Source organism: Peromyscus eremicus, chromosome 19 (assembly GCF_949786415.1).
Source record: "Peromyscus eremicus chromosome 19, PerEre_H2_v1, whole genome shotgun sequence".
Classification (NCBI taxonomy): domain Eukaryota; kingdom Metazoa; phylum Chordata; class Mammalia; order Rodentia; family Cricetidae; genus Peromyscus; species Peromyscus eremicus.
This window is the reverse complement of record NC_081435.1, coordinates 54,670,753-54,688,962: the sequence shown is the minus strand read 5'-3', so window position 1 is coordinate 54,688,962 and position 18,210 is coordinate 54,670,753. Positions and strand designations below refer to the sequence as shown.

Below are 18,210 nucleotides of genomic sequence, written 5' to 3'. Positions count from 1 at the left end.
ACTGAGAGAGCATGGGCTCTGGTAATTGGAGAAAGGACCCCTTTCAACCCTTTTCTTCCAAGTATGGTTCCTCAGGCTTGCATATCATATGATTGCATTATAACTTCTAATTATAAATTGTTTAAAAATTATTGCTAGAAAGCCAGGCATGGTGGTATGTACTTGTAATCCCAGTACCAGGGAGGCAGAGCCAGGTAAATCCCTGATACTCACTGGGCAGGCAGCCTAACCAAATCAGAAAGCCTCAAGCCGGTGGCAGGCCCTGTCTCAAAACACAAGGTATATGGCACCTGGTAGAGGGCACCTGAAGTTGATGTCTGGCTTCCATATGTACGCACACGTGGACACACAGACCTAGACACACATGTGTACCTACACATGAGTACACATTTGCACACAAAATTATAACCAGTAATTTATCATATTTACATATGGGTTTACTTATCTCATTATTGTTTACCTAGCACACCCTACAAGACATGTTTAGACGTAATTAGACAACTTCTGTGGTTTGCTTCAGGGTATTTATTTCACACTTTGTTGGTATATTTTGAAGCCATATAGTTTAACAGTAACAAGCTATTTTTTTTTTAAACACAAACTATGTACTTCCATGTAACAGTGTGTGTACAGGTCCCACCCTTTAAGATCTGCCCCCAACATCACTGTAAGATGGCTTGGGAGGCATTTCAGTGCCTAGGTCTCCTCCTCTGGCTTCTAGAAAGTCCACATCCCTGCAACACATACTTCACTTAGATAGTGAGAAGCACAAGGCAAGTCCCTGCCGCCCCCAAATTGCTTCACTGGAGGCCTCGCTCTCGGATTTTTCCAAACATTTTATTTCATCTCAATTTCATACGCTACAGACGTCTTAGGGGCACGAGTCTTTCTCATAAGTAGATTCCTTCAGTTCCGCTAAGCCATCTTCCCTCAGAGGCAAACAAATAAGAACAAATCTTATTACGGAGAACATACGTAGAAAATTTGTTCCAGTAAGTAGCTTCTCACCTTTACGCATGTAAGCAATCCTAGTTAAACTCAGGAGTCACTGAAAAAAAAAATGTCGCTTCATGATAACATGTAAGGAAGAACCAATGAGACAGCAGATGGTCTGAGCATTGATGGAGAAAAATCCTCTTGGATCCTCTCCCCCTCCCCTTCTCTATCATAAATTTAAACTTGGGTGATCCTTTCTAGTCTCATTTATTTTTTAAACCTTTTTCTTTTTCTTTGTTTTTAGTGTAATCTTTGAGGTTCTCTCACTTTCTCTTACAAAAAATAATCTCATTTCTTAGCAACATACTTAGCTTCTGGGATTGACGCACCCCTCGCACCGTGTGTGTGTGTGTGTGTGTGTGTGTGTGTGTGTGTGTGTGTGTGTGGTGTATATGGGAAGGGTATCCAAATGATGGGGAGACTCTCACCTGCATGCAGAGGCCAGAGGGGGGCAGGGGTATCCTGCTCTTGTTCTCCAACCCACTTACTTGAGACTGGGTGCCACTGATCCTGGAGCAAGGTGACCAGCTAGCCTACTCCGGTAATTCTAGGGACTCTACTGCCCACCATGCTGTATTTGGATTTGGTGCTGGGATCCTAACTCAGGGCCCCATGCCTGTGCAGCAAGTGCTTACCCAAGGAGCCATCTCTCCAGCACCTGCTAGTGTTTTTTTTTTTAATGTTATTATTTTGCTTTTGCGTGAACGCTAATGAAGACTGTCATTTCACTATGTTTTGAGAGGAGCTGGTGGGCATAGGCTGGCTAGCTTTTCCATGGGGGCTTCCTGAGTCTTACATTCCAGCTAACTGGAGGAGTACCAAGTGTCCCCAGTACTGCCCATCTGTGCACTGGGTTCACTGGAAGATTTGGGTCGCCTTTTCCCTTCCATTTTGCTGAACATTTAGTTTTCTTCACAATTCCAAGCCTCACAAGCTGGATTTCTGCACTGAATCTCAGAGAAACAAGTTGGCGTGCCCTCCCATCTCTTGACCACCAGATGGCAGCATGGAGGCTCCGCTCTTTTTGGCCCTTGTTAACTCAAAATTTCCCCGCACAACTGCGGTGAAAACGTGTATTAATACACTTACTAGTATTCTTTCTTGAATTTCTGTGACTCCAATTCTTGTGTGTGTTCTCCATTTAGGTAATCTATGGGTGAAACTATTTCTCCTTTCTTGTTGCAACAAAACCGACTCGGGAAAAGGGTCCACTTTTTTTTTTTTTTTTCTCTCCTTCTAATGATGCCAACCTTAATTTTCCAGGGACGCGAACATTCTACTGCAAGTGAGGTGGCTTCAAACAGAAGCGATTTCTCCGAAGGTTCTGGAGGCTGAAGTCTTAGCTGTCGGCAGGCTGTGCTCTCTTGCAGCTCTAGACCGCCTACTTGCAAGTCACCAGCTGGGCTTAGCACTCCCTGGTCTGTCACTACGGACTCCACACCTGCGTCCATCTTCACATGGCATCCTCCACAAGCCCACTTTCATGAGATCTTTTTCTTATAAGGATGCCGGGAAATCGATGGCTTTTTTTTTTTTTCTTTTTTTAAATTTGGTGTTTTTTGAGACAGGGCCGCACTGGCTGTTCTGAAACTCACTATGTAGACCAGGCTGGCCTTGAACTCACAGAGATCTGTCTGCCTCTGCAATTAAGGCCTGCACCAACCACTATGCCTGGTGGCTTTATCCGATTTAAACTGCAGCCACTGCATCTTCAAATATCCAATTTCCAAATAAGGGGGTGGAAGACGCAGTGCAGGCAGGAGGGGTGTGTCGTTCAGTTTGGAAACCAGTGTTATGATGGTTCAGTGGAGAAAACCAATCAGAATCTTCTTCAGAAGCTAAAGCTGTTTCAGATCTGGGTAAACCCACGTGGAGACTTTCCAAGGCCAGCCTTTAGAGTGGTTGGCTTCAATGCAACATGGGGCTCTCTTCACCTCTGGTGTCTATTTTGGCCGTTCCGGCTCTCCATCTCCAAACAGAACTTCTCTTATCAAATGTCCTCATTGGCATTCACGAGTCACGGTAGAGACTCAAATTCTATGTCATTTCTGGTCTAACTAGCCCTTGAATTTGTATCATGTCTTTCTCTCTTCACTGGCTCCCCAAGGAGACTGGGCATCAGGTGTCAGCACATCCAGTTCGTATTGCACACGGTCCTGTGGCAGTGTGTCCTAGGTGTGCCCTAAGCACTATTAGTTCTTTTCATGAGATTCCTTTAAATTTATTTTCATTGCCCTCTTTCATTGAATATTTTCTTGTATATCTATTCGGACCTAATGATAGTATTTGAAGTTTATTTCTGTTGGGTGTTTATACTTCGAAGTGTTCTGTTGTCGATATCACTCATCTTTATGACTCCAACTTCAGATATTTTTACATACATCTTGAGGTGATCTGAACAAGAATGACCCCCACAGACTCACATATTTGAATAGTTGGTTCCCAATTGGTGGAACTGTTTATAGGAGGGATTAGGAGGTGTGGCCTTGGTGGAGGAGGTGTGTCGCTGGGGGAGGGCTTTCAAGTTTCAAAAGGCCAGGTCATTCCTAGTTTGTTTACCCTCTGCTTCCTCCTGTGGATCAGATGTGAGCTCTCAGCTGCTGCTCCAGCACCATGCCTGCCGGCCTGCTGCCATAGTTCCCACTGTAATAGTCATGGACTAACACACTCTGAAACTGTAAGCCAGCTCCAATTAAATGCTTGCTTTCACTAGTTGCCTTGGTATGGTATCTCTTCACAGCAATAGAAAAGTAACTAAGACATGGACATACATATGTGCATGTACGTATGGAACATTTTAATTTCTGTGGGGTTTTTAAATGCCTACAGACTAACACGTCATCATGTTAGTGAATTCTTTTATGAGCCTGAATTAAGGCTTTCCATACAATATTTATTAAAATATTTTCTACCTCCCTCAGGCAGTTGTTCAGTACTTGTTTTTACCACATGAAAATAAGAAAAATAAGAATTACATCAGAAGCCCCAGACAGAGTTAATACCCTTTTGCAATGATTTTTCTATTTCTTTTTCAGTACATTTGATGCAATACTGTTTCCTTTTTCGACACAAAACCATTTTTGCTAAAATAATGTTTATCATTTCATAAAATAAGTTATTTATATGTGACTAAAGAAGACACTTAACATAGGTTTTCTGATTATAGCCATAAATATCCATTAGAAGTACCAAAGAGAAAGTACATAGATTATAAATATAAAAATAATTTTGCTTCCATTTTCTCTGTCAGTCACTAATGCTGACATCTTAATGAATACCCTTCAAATTGCCGTTGCCAGAAAATGCTGATGCCAGATGCTTCGGCACAGTATTGCTCAGATGCTGTGAAATTCAGAGAACTTCCTTAATGAGCATTGTTCTATTGCACAATGATTGACTCTGTGTGTGTACAGATAGTAGTGAAAAATCAATATGTTAAAATGGGCAAATATTTAAGAGTACATTTGATGAAGCATCGCAAGTTGCAAAGCAGTATGTAAGATAGAATAGTGCTGCTTTCTTAACAAAATTTGAACTGGAGAAAAAGTTCCAGGAGGATACAGAGAACTTCATATGTTCCAAACCCAATTTCTCCTAGTCACAGCACTTTGTAGTCCTATGAGTTTGTGTTTACTGTCTTATGCAACATTTAATTTGAGGAATGTGTCTTGGCAAATAGCCAAATGTCTAGAAGTCAGGGTCATTGTAGGACATAATGTAGCAGGTAACGGTCTGGTAACGGGAGTAACTTGGAGAGTCCTGTTGTACAATATAGTGACTACAGCAAATTACTACAGCACACACATTGCATTCATTTTACTGTTCGATGCTGTGTTGGCATTTCCCTCTTATTTATTCCTTTATTTTTTATCATGTCCATTTTTAAAAGCACTAGCAGCTAACAGCAATATCTTAATATCCCAAGTAGCCGTCCTACATTAACTTTATCTACAGCTATGTCTACTTCTGCATCTATGTCTGTATTTGAATTTCCTCTCTCTCCATCCTTACGTAATCCATTAGTGTTGTACTCACTGCTGTGTTGCATGCTTTTCTTTTCATACTAGCAGTATGTATTTAAATTTTGGGATAAGTGAGAATATCTTTCTATTGCATCATACAACAGTACTCACTTGATGACCTATAGATGGCTTGATTCATAGTATGTTCCACAAAACCTTGCATATTCATCTTTGGAGATTAGGATATTAGTCTTGTGAACTGACAGTCTTAGAAAGTCTGAGGTCTCTTCCTTGGCTATTGGCCTGTGGGGTGTGTGTATGTGTGTGTGTGTGTGTGTGTGTGTGTGTGTGTGTGTGTGTGTATTTGTGTTTTCATTCTGGCAGTTTCTACACCCGCAGTATCTCCTAGACATTTCTCCTAAATATACACAAGAGTGAGTCTCTAAATCTTCCATGTAGATCTTCTTAAACACTTGCCTCTGCTTCATTAGCTGGTTTTGTCATTAGTTTGTTACACTTCACAGATAACCATTACACCCGCTAAATTTTGTGACTGCTTCAGACGGGGCCCAACCTTGGGGTTAGCAGCTGGAAAGACAGCTGCCCACTCAGGATCAAGATCTACAAAGGGCCATGATTTGCCCGACTTCCTCCCAAGGGAAGCAAATAAGAGGAATGAAGTGTAAAATACAAAAGTGAAGCTCAGAGAGGAAATAACACATTTCCCAGGGAAGAGGATTTGTAAGGCTGTTAATGAGACCCATTTGGCTGTCGAGGAGAAGGGGCTGGAGCTCCAGTGAGAGCAGAGAGCCGAGGCTGGGAGTCTCACCCCTTATCATCCCTGTGTTTGCTGCCATGTGAGAATGAAGAAAGCCCATCCAGCAGCCTGTGTTCTGGAGACCGGGTGGGGTGAATTGTGGCACTGAGTGAGTTTAACTTCGACCACCTTCTGAGACTTCTTATTTGTCATGAATTCGTTCTGAAATAATGAGTAAGTGTTCTGGAAGGTGTCATAGTGCTGGGACCCGGAAGGAACAGCTGCAAGGGGGAAATGGGTACATGCAGATAGATGCTTGTGCACAGGCAGAGAGCAAACCTAACAGGACTCATGCTTCCTGTGGATCTAAGCCAAGCCAGGAAGTATTTTTGTTATGGCCAAGAAAGCAGAAGTGATGCTTAGTGACACATCACTGTATGTGCTGAACTGTACATTTGGGTTTTATATCTGCTTCTGCGCCTAGCCTTTCAGGAATGGAAAGAATGAAGACTCAAGCAAATATGTATTTAGAAATGATCAGAATACTTGGTAACCTTTTTAGAAGTCATTGCTGCTCTCCTTTGCTATTACCAGGAACTTGAAAAAAAAAAAAAAAAGGTAGCCATCTTAGATGCTATTTGTAGTCATTAATCTGGAAGTACATCAAAGTATTTCTGTGTTGTTACACAAAAGCTCACTTGTCTATTTTGAATGCATCCTTTGTCTATGTTCATAGCATATATGAACTAGCCACTCAGGACATACTGGATCACTGAGCTATTCTCGTCTCTGAATGTTGATGCAGCTCACTATGTAACATCAAAAGAAAAATCATTTTAGTGCACACCGCCAATGAGCTTATCAAAATATTTTTCAAGCTAAGTACTTAAGCTAATGGTAGCAAGTAAAACGTCCCAACATTTCAGTTTTCCCTCAAAACTGGGCTCCTGTTGTTGACTGTCTTTCAGATGGCCAGCACACTACTTATTTATGATGAAATATCTGCCAGACACTGAAGTCTAGACAACTCTACTCTATCAATCATTCTTCCAAGCTAGTGAGTGCTGTGGGGTGTTCTGTATGTTAAATATATTGCTCTGATTGGTTAATAAATAAAACACTGATTGGCCAGTAGCCAGGCAGGAAGTATAGGCGGGACAAGGAGAGAAGAGAATTCTGGGAACAGGAAGGCTGAGTCAGGGGTCGCGAGCCGGACACAGAGGAAGTGAGATGTAAAATTACCGGTCAGCCACAAGGTATGTGGCAACTTATAGATTAATAGAAATGGGTTAATTTAAGATATAAGAACTAGATAGCAAGAAGCCTTGCACGGCCATACAGTTTATAAGTAATATAAGTCTCTGTGTGTTTACTCGGTTGGGTCTGAGTGGCTGTGAGACTGGCGGGTGAGAGATTTGTCCTGACCGTGGGCCAGGCAGGACTGGAGAAAACTCCAGCTACAAGTGAGTGCTTCACGGTAGGGTTGATGGTTTGTCTCACAATGCAAACAAATGCCTTCCCTTTGGAGAGCCTTACTTGAACATCTGGCAGAAGGCTTCTGTGTGTGATGCTCATTCCATACCTGTACAATTAAAAACATGTCTTTAAAGTCCAAAGTTGGTTAAGTAGATGTCTTCCCTGCTTCTTAAAAGTGTAACTTTTCTCCTTCATGGCAGATCAAACATTTCTGTTTATTTGACAATGTTTTCCCACTTCTATTATACACTGGGCATTATAGATGATATAGTCCCAATGAGTTGGATGCTGTTTTCTCTTATTTTTGTCATAGTTGGCATAAAAAAAAAATCTGATGACCTTGTAGTCATTAATCTGGAAGTACATGGGAAAAGGTAAGCTATCTGCCAGGGTACTGCCAAAACCCACTTCCCAAATTCTTGTGATTTTTGTTGTGGTTTGATTCAGGTGCTTTTGTTGTCCAGTTGGATGTGTACAGATGTGAACAGCCATTCTTCTATAGGTGGATCTCAGTCCCGTCATTTTCCTGTGTCTGTTGTCCAAGAGCACCCTAGCCTCCTTTTCACCCTTCACTGACTTTCTCTAGTGAGTCTCTCATAGTCTATCTCACGATTTGCTGCCCTGCTTTAGACAGGTCTCAAGTTACTCTGATTAATCCACAGATCTGTAATCCCTCCTCCATGCAGATTCCTCTTGTCTGGAACCTGTCTCATAGATTCCTGCTGCTTCCTCAACCTTAGAATCGGGCTTCTGTGAGGCAATGCTTCCTATCTCCCATGATGCCATCGTTCTATGAATCTATCCAGATTAATACATTGATTAGATCAGAGTCCTCGGAATCCATCACTTTTCAAAAGCCCACCAGCGGTCAATGAAGTCACCCATCCATGATCCTGTGAGGGACACTTCACATCTGCACCACAGGAGCTGGAAATAGTAAGAGAGCCTCAAGTGTCTGTCTAGTCTCTCAGATGAGAGCTTGATTTGAATGGTTTCAACTCTTGTTCACAAATTGGAAAAGATTATAAAACATTCAAATTCACCATGACAAAAACAGCAGAAAGTTTGGACTTTTGGTTTCATGAACTATTGTGAGGGAAATGAGACATTTTGTTGAAAATTCCTTAGAACTGATTGCTATATTGATGTAAATCCATGAAAAATAATTTACTTCACTTATTTCCTAGAAGAATCTCACTGCTGAAAGCAACCCTTTGGAATTTGCATTACAGGCATGTTGCACACAAAGTCGTTTATTTTGTTGACCTAAATATATTGCCTAAGATCACAGACCTACTTGATTTGGGAACATTAAGTAATTTCTTCTCCACAAAAATGGCTAGCTCTTTCACCTGGGATTTATTTAGACTGTGTCAGCATAACTCTTGAGAGAAAAAAAAAAGTAAGTGAACTTTTCAGAAAATCAAATACATGCTATTCTAATTGAGAGAAAAAAAATCATCCAGTAATTTTCGAGAGTTAATTCTTTTTAAACTTCATGAGAAAGAAACTTGATAAAAATAATAAGGACTTTCTTCTACCCTGTTTGAGTAAGAATAAAGATTTTTGGCTGCTAGATTTATGGGCTTAACACTCAGGATGTACTCAATGCTTGAAAGCTCTTCATAGCTTTATCATCACACATAAATTCCAGCTTGGACTGAGGAATCCAAATTTCCACTTAATTATCTCTCAACAGCTCCTCTCTTTGTCTTTACGTTGGCATGGCTTCAATGTTCCTCCCGGTGATTTGAGCACTTCAAAATGATGCATTGCCACAATAGCAGTTTGCCTGCATTCTTACAAGTTTGCGGCTTCTCCCAAACAAAAGCATCAGTCATCCATAGGCAACATAGATCATAAACCTCTCACTTCGTCATCACTCAAAGCTAAACTCAGCCTCGGACGATTGGCTTCATGACACAACATTTATTTAGTAAAAGCCTTTCTATCATGCATTAGGTCAGTTACGTTAACAAAAATGATCATACATATTTCCAAAAGGACAAAAATGAAAAAATTTATCTCTTTCCCGCAGTAGTTGAACGTTTCCTGGTCCTAAATTTTCTCCCACAGTGACCTTTTATTTATATACTACAGCTCGTTGGAAAGATCTAGAATGGCACATTGAGGATCTTCTAAGTATGACCCCTACTCAAATTATGCTCTGGAACTTTGTAGTTATTGCTCAGTTTTGCGGTATTACTCCCCACAGCAAGTCATCACAGATCTACAGTCATGCGAATACGTTTCAATGTGGAGTCACCCCCCCCCCCCAATAGTTATCATGGATCTGTAGTCACATGAGTGTGTCTCAGTGTGATTCTTGAGGTATCCCTCCTCAGTCAGTCATCACAGAGCTGCAGTCACATCATCAGTGTGTTTTAATGCAAATCTCTTGCTGTTGTTTTTCATTAAATTCAGTAGCTGCCCCTGAAGCAACTGCTGTCCCAATCTGCAACTCCACAGCTACCAGCAGCAGATTGGCCACACTGCCTGTAGCCAGGCGGGAATTCCGTTCCTTCAGGCACCAGCTCTGTCATGGCTGCTAAAGGGAACTTTATCTAGCTCCCTATCCCTCTATAGAACTCAGGATTCAAAGGCTGAGGTGAAATTCTGCTGGTTCAGAGAGGCTGAATAGCAAGTAGCTCACCTTCTCTCCTAGCTCGAGTCTCCCCCAAAACAGCACGTCCTTCTGCTCAGCCCCCAATTAAGAACTCTAGCTACACATGGTTCTTCCCTACCACTTCCTGACATTTAGTTGCTGACTCAGTCTTCTGATCCCAGGTTAATTTTATTTAATCAAACAAATGTAACATGTCTTTGCATTATTAAACAAATATTCCACAGCATAAACGAATGCAACACATCTTAAATTAATATTCCACAACATCCTAGTACTGTTTACCTGATGATGTTGGTTAACAATTCTTTAAGAAAGCAACTAACTACCTCATTTCTAGAAATGTTCCACATAATTAAAAAAAAAGTATTTACTTAAAAGCACATCCACATAGGGCTCAGCTGTTAAGAGCTCTTGCTGCTTTTCAAGAGAGCCTGAGTTCAGTCCCTACTATCCACAGTGGGTGGCTCACAACTACCTGTCACTCCAACTCTGGGAGTCCGGGGGATCCAATACTCTCTTCTGGTCTCCATGGCCACCCACCCACACATAGCACATATACTCACCCACAGACACCATACATGTATATATAAATACAACAAATATAAATATATAAATAAATATAAATATATAAAACAAACTTTAATACCCAAAGTTTGTGTATGAGGGTGCCTCCTGGAGCAGATATTGATGATCCCTGAGACAGAGAAAAGGCAAACCGGTGGATTCAGGCCCTGGGAATTAGGCCACATTTGTTTCACAGGTTCTGAGGGAAAGTTCCAGCAAAGCTTATTCATAATAAACGGTTGGCTTGAGGCATGGCCCCCAATTTAGGTGATCTGGTGCTAGGGGTGGGGGAGAAAATGACTTCAAAATAGGGTACAAGATGGTCACAGAAACATCCAAAAGCCTTGCCTTCGAGTGGCTTTCGCTGTCCTTGAGGAATAGAGGTAATTAACAAGTCACATAAACTATGTCCAATGATGATGGCCTATGAAGTTTTGGGGAGGGAAGAAAGATAGTAATGGGGGAGGAGTAGGATATTAGACCTGTGCCGAAAATGAATAGAGGCATAAGTCACTGGAAATGGAGTGGGCAAGAAAACACTAAACAAGGAAATGACAACACGAAGTCCCACTGCAAATGCTTTAGGTGTGAATATCGATGCAGAAAATCTATTTTAGCACTCGCTCCTAGCCATTGATTGTATCGATCCTTTCAAAATAAATAAAATAATGAAATATAAGAGGCAAATAATGTGTGCATGAAAGTTGCTAGCATGAGCGGGAAATTTCTATAGCTTTCAATGCAGATGGCGAAGCTTCCACCTTGGATTTTCTGGAACAATGTTTAAGTAAAAAGTTATCACGGGGTGGGGAGGGGACCTCATTGGATAAAGTGTTCATTGCACAAGTATGAGACCCTGAGTTTTGATCACCAGACCCATGTAGTGATAGACCAAAGAATATGTGTGCACACACATATACATACACACGTATACATGTATACACACACATATATGCACATACACATGTACATACACACCTATAAAAAGATGTTTTTAAGTTTCTGGCATTTGTCCTGTAACATATAAGCTAGAATAACATATCTGCATCTGAATCATGTTTCCTCCTGGCATGTCACTCACACAGTAGAATAAACATTCTCTGTCGGTTCATATGTTCTCAATTTTTTGGCTTAGAATTTTAGTCCTCTGTCCCAAGGGACACACAGAAGAAAAAAAGTCATCTGGAATAAACTAGAACTGTCAATGTATTTTATCTTACTGTGTCATCACTTTAATACATTTTGTGGAAAAGCATTTTCCAATTTCTGCAATGTCTTTCTCTGCATGATGACATGGACTATAAAGAGAAAAATAGCCAGCTCTCTTTGTCAAGTAAATCTGCCTTTCCAAGCAGGAATGTTAAAAGGTCTATGAGGAAACATCTTTTGTCACAGTGCTCTTGAATTGATATGGTTGTTTGTTTTTATTGAGACTTCACTCATCTCATGATCTTGTATCAAGCACAGTGCTGTTTAGAAAAAAAAAACAGCTTAAATATGCTTCTAAGAAACCTAGTTTGTTTTATTACTAGCAACATAATTGACTCAATTATAATAAAAAAGTTGTAGATCAAGGGAGCAAGCACTGTGTGGTTTTATTCGTTTTCCTGGTCCTTATAAATCTCACTGAATCATTCTATCGGAACCAAGCTAACTTCTGAACCCCTAAACCCAGACTTTGTTGTTCGTACTTCCCGGGCACTTGGAAGGAGAGTTTCTAATAAGTGAGGAGATGAAGTCTGCTGGATCTCATGCCTTGGTTATTGTTTCACAGCAGGTTAGGATCATGCTCATAATACCAGATAATTAGGCTCAGTTTTCCATGTCCAGGCTTGTCATAGTCAGAATTTCTAAGAGTAACATCACCTTAACTATCATATGTGGAGCTTGACAAGGTGCTAGATACTTCATTTTATCTGATTTATTATACACAACGTATGATGCATGCATGTGTGTATGTATGTGTGTGTGTGTGTGTGTGTCTTTGTTGTTCTCATTTCTCTAGAGAAATCCAGAACTCCAGAGAAGTCAAACAGCAGTTTTTAAAGGCACATAATAATAAAAGGAGGCAGAATTCATGCCCTAGGTTCATCTGCCAGGCTCCTGTTGGGTACTATTGGGCTGGCGGTACCTGATATCGGTGGTGTTATGTTCTCCAGTGAGAAGCCTGGGGGAGCAGAGTTCAGGAAGCTGTAGAAACTTCCTGAGGTAAGATTGCAGACCAGAAGCAAAACTCTGCAGAGCCTCAGAGACAGCTAAGTCCTTTGTTGACAAACCTTATTCTGAACAATTCTGAAGAGAAGACACGCGTGCGGTTTTCACCTGCCAATCTGATGGCCGACAGCAGGGGAGACGAATCGATGGGTTTAACACTGATGATGCACCTGGACTGTGAGTCCCTTTTAAAGTCTGGACAGGTAGGCAAGCGACTAGATGTTCTGCTCAGCACAGGAAGTTGTACTGCTTAGAATAATGGTCTACATTTCTGAACTTTTGGTTGCCCTTAAATGTTAAAATTGAGCTCTTTTTACTTAGTTTTCAACTTTAAAGAAAGATCCCATAATAAATTAGAGGTCAAGGATTAATTTTTCTGTTTTGGACAGAGGTAATGAAGACGCTAGCAATTATATTATTTCATTGTGTCATTTTCTTAAATCATTATTGTTTTAAAATGATTAAAAAATAGTCACAATAAGCCTTATCAAATTAAAGACATCCAATTAACAATCTCGATGTGATAACAATAGGCTACTATTAAATCAACACATCACTAAATCTCAACAACATATCAAGCATAGGCCCTTGAAGAATTTCTTTCCCATGTAATTATGCATAAAGTGCCCTGTTTTTAAGCTTGCTCTTAGACTGAAAGAGAAAAAGATTAGTAATTGAGATGGGCTCATTCAGCCTAGGCATGACGGCACACACATCACACATGTAATCCCAGCACACCAGAGGCTGCAACACAAGAATCCAGGCCAACCTGCGTACCATGGAAAGACCCGTAGAAAGGCCCTGTCTCCAAACAAAACAGAGCTGACAGAAACAAACAAACAAAAACAAACAACAACAACAACAAACCGTAGTTACTTTTAAAAGCCCAAGGCCCTTGAGACACACCTACTCTAAAGTACTAACACGGAAATTCCGTCTCCAGTGACTAAAGACACTAAAGATGGACCTGGCACCAGGAGGCAGACTTATTTAGCGGATCGTTCTGGAACAGTAATTGTGCAGAAAGAAAGATAATTGGTCTTTCACAATGACTGCCAGTGCCAATGAACTCATGCAAACAGGAAGTCTCTTTTATGATGTTAGTCTAAATGGTGTCTAATTCGTCATCTATGAGTCTCCTACAGAGTTTTATTACAGCCTCCCCCACCCCCTGTGACCAGCAACGGGATTCAGTGGAAACTAAAATGAGAAACTTGAGCCAGAGATAAGATGATGCGTTTTCCTCCCTCCCATTCCTCTCCCCACCCACATCCCTCTCTCATCTCCCTCCCCCCTCTTGCCTCTGTTTCCCCTCCTCTCTTATTGCCCTCCCCCTCCCTCCTCCCTCCTTTTCAATAGAGAGAAGAACAATTACAGAGATAACCAAGGCTGGATGCCTGTGGGAGGGCAGCAAAGACATCAAGAATGAAATCTGAGAGGAGGGGCCACATCATCGGAAGCAGACAAACTAACGAACCAGGTTTACATACTTCAGAACTGGAGCAAACCTTACCCCTGGAAGGAAGCCTTTTGTGCTTACTCTTGTGAATAGGAGCCATCTTTGTGTTTTTACTTTTTTTTTTAAGGATGCCTTCGATCCAGACTTCTGGTATAAGCACCGAGAGGCAGAATTTGATTATTTTTTGCAAAGGAGAGCTCTCACCACCAGAGAAATCAGGGAACTTGTTATTCATGGCTACCAGCAGTTCTGACAGCAGAATCCAGTTCTACGTGTTTAATGCCTACTATTCTGTCCACCGTTGCATGTAAATTGAATGTGGTCATCCTGAGGAAATGCAGGTTTGGGGCCTGTATCTGGGTAAAGGACAGTTATCTAATTAAAGCTAAGTCAGCCTGAATATGGGAAGCCACGGGCTGAGATGCCAACATATCAAAAGGGGCTCAGAAGAGAGCTGGGGATTGTCTCCTGTTCTGCCTGTTTTGGTGAGATAAGATTTACATCTATTGTCTGCACTTCATAACCACACAGTACTGAAATCCTGCTGTTGGTTTTCCAGTTGGGGTTTCTATGAGGACAAAAGGAAGTCATAGCAATCAAGGCAAAGAACAGCTGTCTCTCGGAGTTCTGCAAGACCCAGACATCACCAATTGTGCAGAAAGAGAAAGAACCCTGAAGGGCTATTTTTACTGACCATCACTTTACCAGTGATCTAAGAAAGGACCGCTCCTGGTCCAACTATGGGTCACACTGTAACTGACTTTCATTGGCCCTGTTTGAAATACACTATTTAGCTTTTGACAGTATTTTGTATCAACCTATCACACAAGGTCCAAAACAAAGACGACTTGATACCATGTGCTTCCTTGATGGGAGGCCTCTGGGTGGCCTAGTCACAAGTTCCTCTCCCAACTGTGCCACCAAGAATAAGGGTCCCTAGACGCCCTCCTATCATGAAGTAGTAGTTTTCTGTTCCTCAACAGAATGTGGAATTATTCACACAAGCCAGTCACGTCACTGAAGGACAAAGGGTCATCCCCACTTTGTGGATGTTTTAGATCCTCCTCCTCTAGCCTGGCTTGTTCACTCTGCTCCTGGTGTAGCCCTGCAGGGCAGGCTCTGTTCTTCTCCCCCAGACTCTAAGTATATATGACTCACAAAATGCTGTCAGTCTTACCTGTTTCATGCTAGATTTCATGTGTTCAAGGATTCCAGAATCTCGTATCAGGATCCTGCTCCAACCAATGAGATCTACAGAAGACAGTTAAAAAACGTCAACCGCTACAGTAACTGTCTCATCATTCCCCATCTCTTTAGGAGACAATAACCATTTACAGAATCCTCAGGAGTAGTCAGTCATGAGGCAGTAACTGCCACTGCCCCTCCCCTCCACCCCCTTTAGGATACTCCAGCAATATATAAATTAACTATCTTATACTGGCAACAGCTCTTCCAATTTATAGAATGTAATGACTTCAAACTCACCAAACATTTAACACCTTTTATGTCTAATACTAAATTGAAATGTTCTATCTTTTGAATTGTTCTACAGTAACCATTTCAGGGTTTTGCCATCTCTACTATATTAATTACATGAATGAATTTTAGTTTATTTGGATAGTATGTTTCTGATAGAAACATTTCAACACTTGAGTCATTTTATAAAATAAGTAACTCAGCACTCAGCAAATATTTATGAAACATACATATGCTTTTTTAAAATGCTGAAAACAAAAGCTCAGAATATGAATCAACATCACTTAGTGAGCCATCAGGATACATATATATAGTAGCATTGCATGTGTATCACTGAATTGTCTTCAAAACAACACAACAAATCCTCGATCCATGCCTGCCATTGCACACAATATCCTCTTTTTAGTTCCTTACAATGTCTTGGAGATTCTTTTTAAAATTTTATCTATCTATCTATCTATCTATCTATCTATCTATCTATCTATCTATCTATTTATTTGTGTGTGGGGAGGGAGGGGTCCTTGTGGAGGCCAGAAAAGTGCGTTGGATCCCCTGGAACTGGAGTTACAGGTGTCTTTGAACCTCCTTATGGGTGCTGAGAACCAAAGCTGAGTCCTCTGCAAGATAACAAGTGCTCTTAACAGCTGAGCCATCTCTCTTGACCCTATATAATATTTTCTGATGGCAGCAATATTCATTAAGTTCTGCTTAGGTGTGTGTTTCCCCTACGAGTTATCAAGTCACTGCATCCATTCAAATAATAATTTGCTATGTATTAGTTTGCTTCTCCAAAGGTCAATTTCCTTGTTATTAAGTTGGGAACATAACAGTACATCTATGGCAGAAGGTCCCAATGGGAATTATGTGTAGAACACATATGAAGCGTTTAACACACTGTTTACTGCAGTTATTTGCACACTTGCACATCATTATTAATAATAAAATGGTGCCACTGCATTGACCTTAACCTCTTTAGTACATTATAGGCCATAAGCATGCTGTCATGTAGGCTCCTATGGGCCAGAGGGAAATATTAAGTTTCCAATTTTCTAACTGAAACACTGTATATTTGCTCCATCTATATTTGTGTTTTATAGCAGAAGCTCTCAGCTGCAATAATGCTAACTTTACGGAATGTGGAATACTAATGTATCCATTAGTTCTTGGGTTAGACTTTGTCAAGAGTGGGAGTATGATGCCAATTCATTCTAATTATTGCTTATATTTCTGATTTTTTCAGAGGAATAAGAGACCATATACACTCATAGGTTGACATAACTCACATTCTAGGTGAAAAATCTTATTTTTAGTTCAATTTTACTATTTTGTTTAAATCTTTTGTTTTGTGTATTACATTTTATTACTAGGTTAAATGAAAACCAACTAGCATTCTGTTTCAGTTCTATAAGACACCAGTGAACAACTTTATCAAGATGTAGAGGGAAAAATAAACAAGACCACCACCCCAAATAGAACTTACATTCCTGGTCACAACTGGGGGTGACAAAGTCTTGAACAGTGATACCATTATACCTTAAGCATAGTTCTAACTAGGAGATTATGTAAAAATGAAACAAAAGAAGTTGAAAACCTAGTGAGAAGTGTATTAATTACTCTTCTACTGCTGTGATAAAATGCCATAACCAGGGCAACTTAGAGAAGGAAGGGTTGATGTGGGCTTAAGGTTCTAGTCCAGTGGTTTTCCACCTTCCTAATGCTGAGACCCTTAAAACAGTTCCACATATACAGTTCCGCCAACCATATACTTATTTTTGTTGCCACTCTGTAACTGTAATTTTGCTGTTGTTATGAATCGTAATGTATTATTTTTGGAGGTAGAGGTTTGCCAAAGGGGTCTGGACCCACAAGCAGAGAACCACTGTTATAGAGGGATAAGAGTCCATTACTATCCCAGCAGGGAAGCAAGGCATCAAGGAGCAGGCACAGGGGCTGGAGCAGCAAGCTGAGAGCTCACACCTTAAACTTCAAGCAGGAATCAGGGAGAACAAACTGGGAATGGTATATAGCTTTTGAAACCTCAAACTCCAGTCACTGTGACATACATCCTCCAACAAGGCACACCCCTAACGTCCCCAACTGGAAACCAAGTATGCAAATGCCAGAGCCTATGGAGATCATTCTCATTCAAACTACCACAAGAAGCATTGTTATATGACACGTTGGAATTGCCTCCATCCAAGTAAAACCTAATTGTTCTCTCACTCTTAAGAGCAATGTTCAGCCAAGTGCCATGCTGCTGCCTGGGCCATGCTCATATAAGTGGCCTGCACTGTCACCTGGGGTCATGGTGTTGTCCAGGCCATGGGTCTGTGGCTCTGCTGCAGCCAGGGTCTATGTTCATGTCTGTGGCTCCTGATACCATCAAAGGCCATGCCAATGCCAGGGGTCTGGGCTGCCACCTGAGACCATGTTGGTGTTCAAGGGCCACACTGTTGTGTGGGCCATACTGATCTGGGTGGCCTGTGCTGCCACCTAGGCCATGGTGACATCTGGGCCTGAGCTGCTGCCAGGGGCCATGTCTGGGTTTGAGTTTCTGCTGCAACTGGGGTCTGTGATGATGTCCATGGTTTGTGTTGTCACAGAGGGTCATAGGAACCATGCTTGTTGAAATCTGAGGGCCATTATGAGCTGGCCTGGCCCTCATTGGCCAGGGGATAGC

General features: G+C 41.2%; 1 long non-coding RNA gene across 1 annotated transcript; it reads right to left on the bottom strand.

Moving 5' to 3' along the window:
- Positions 1–851: 851 nt before the first annotated feature.
- LOC131896196 (uncharacterized) lies at positions 852–18,093 on the bottom strand. Its single transcript, XR_009375378.1, has 3 exons — positions 17,828–18,093; positions 15,232–15,305; positions 852–1,048 (listed from the first exon to the last, which is right to left on the bottom strand). It is a non-coding gene; the product is annotated as an uncharacterized LOC131896196 (long non-coding RNA).
- Positions 18,094–18,210: the final 117 nt, after the last annotated feature.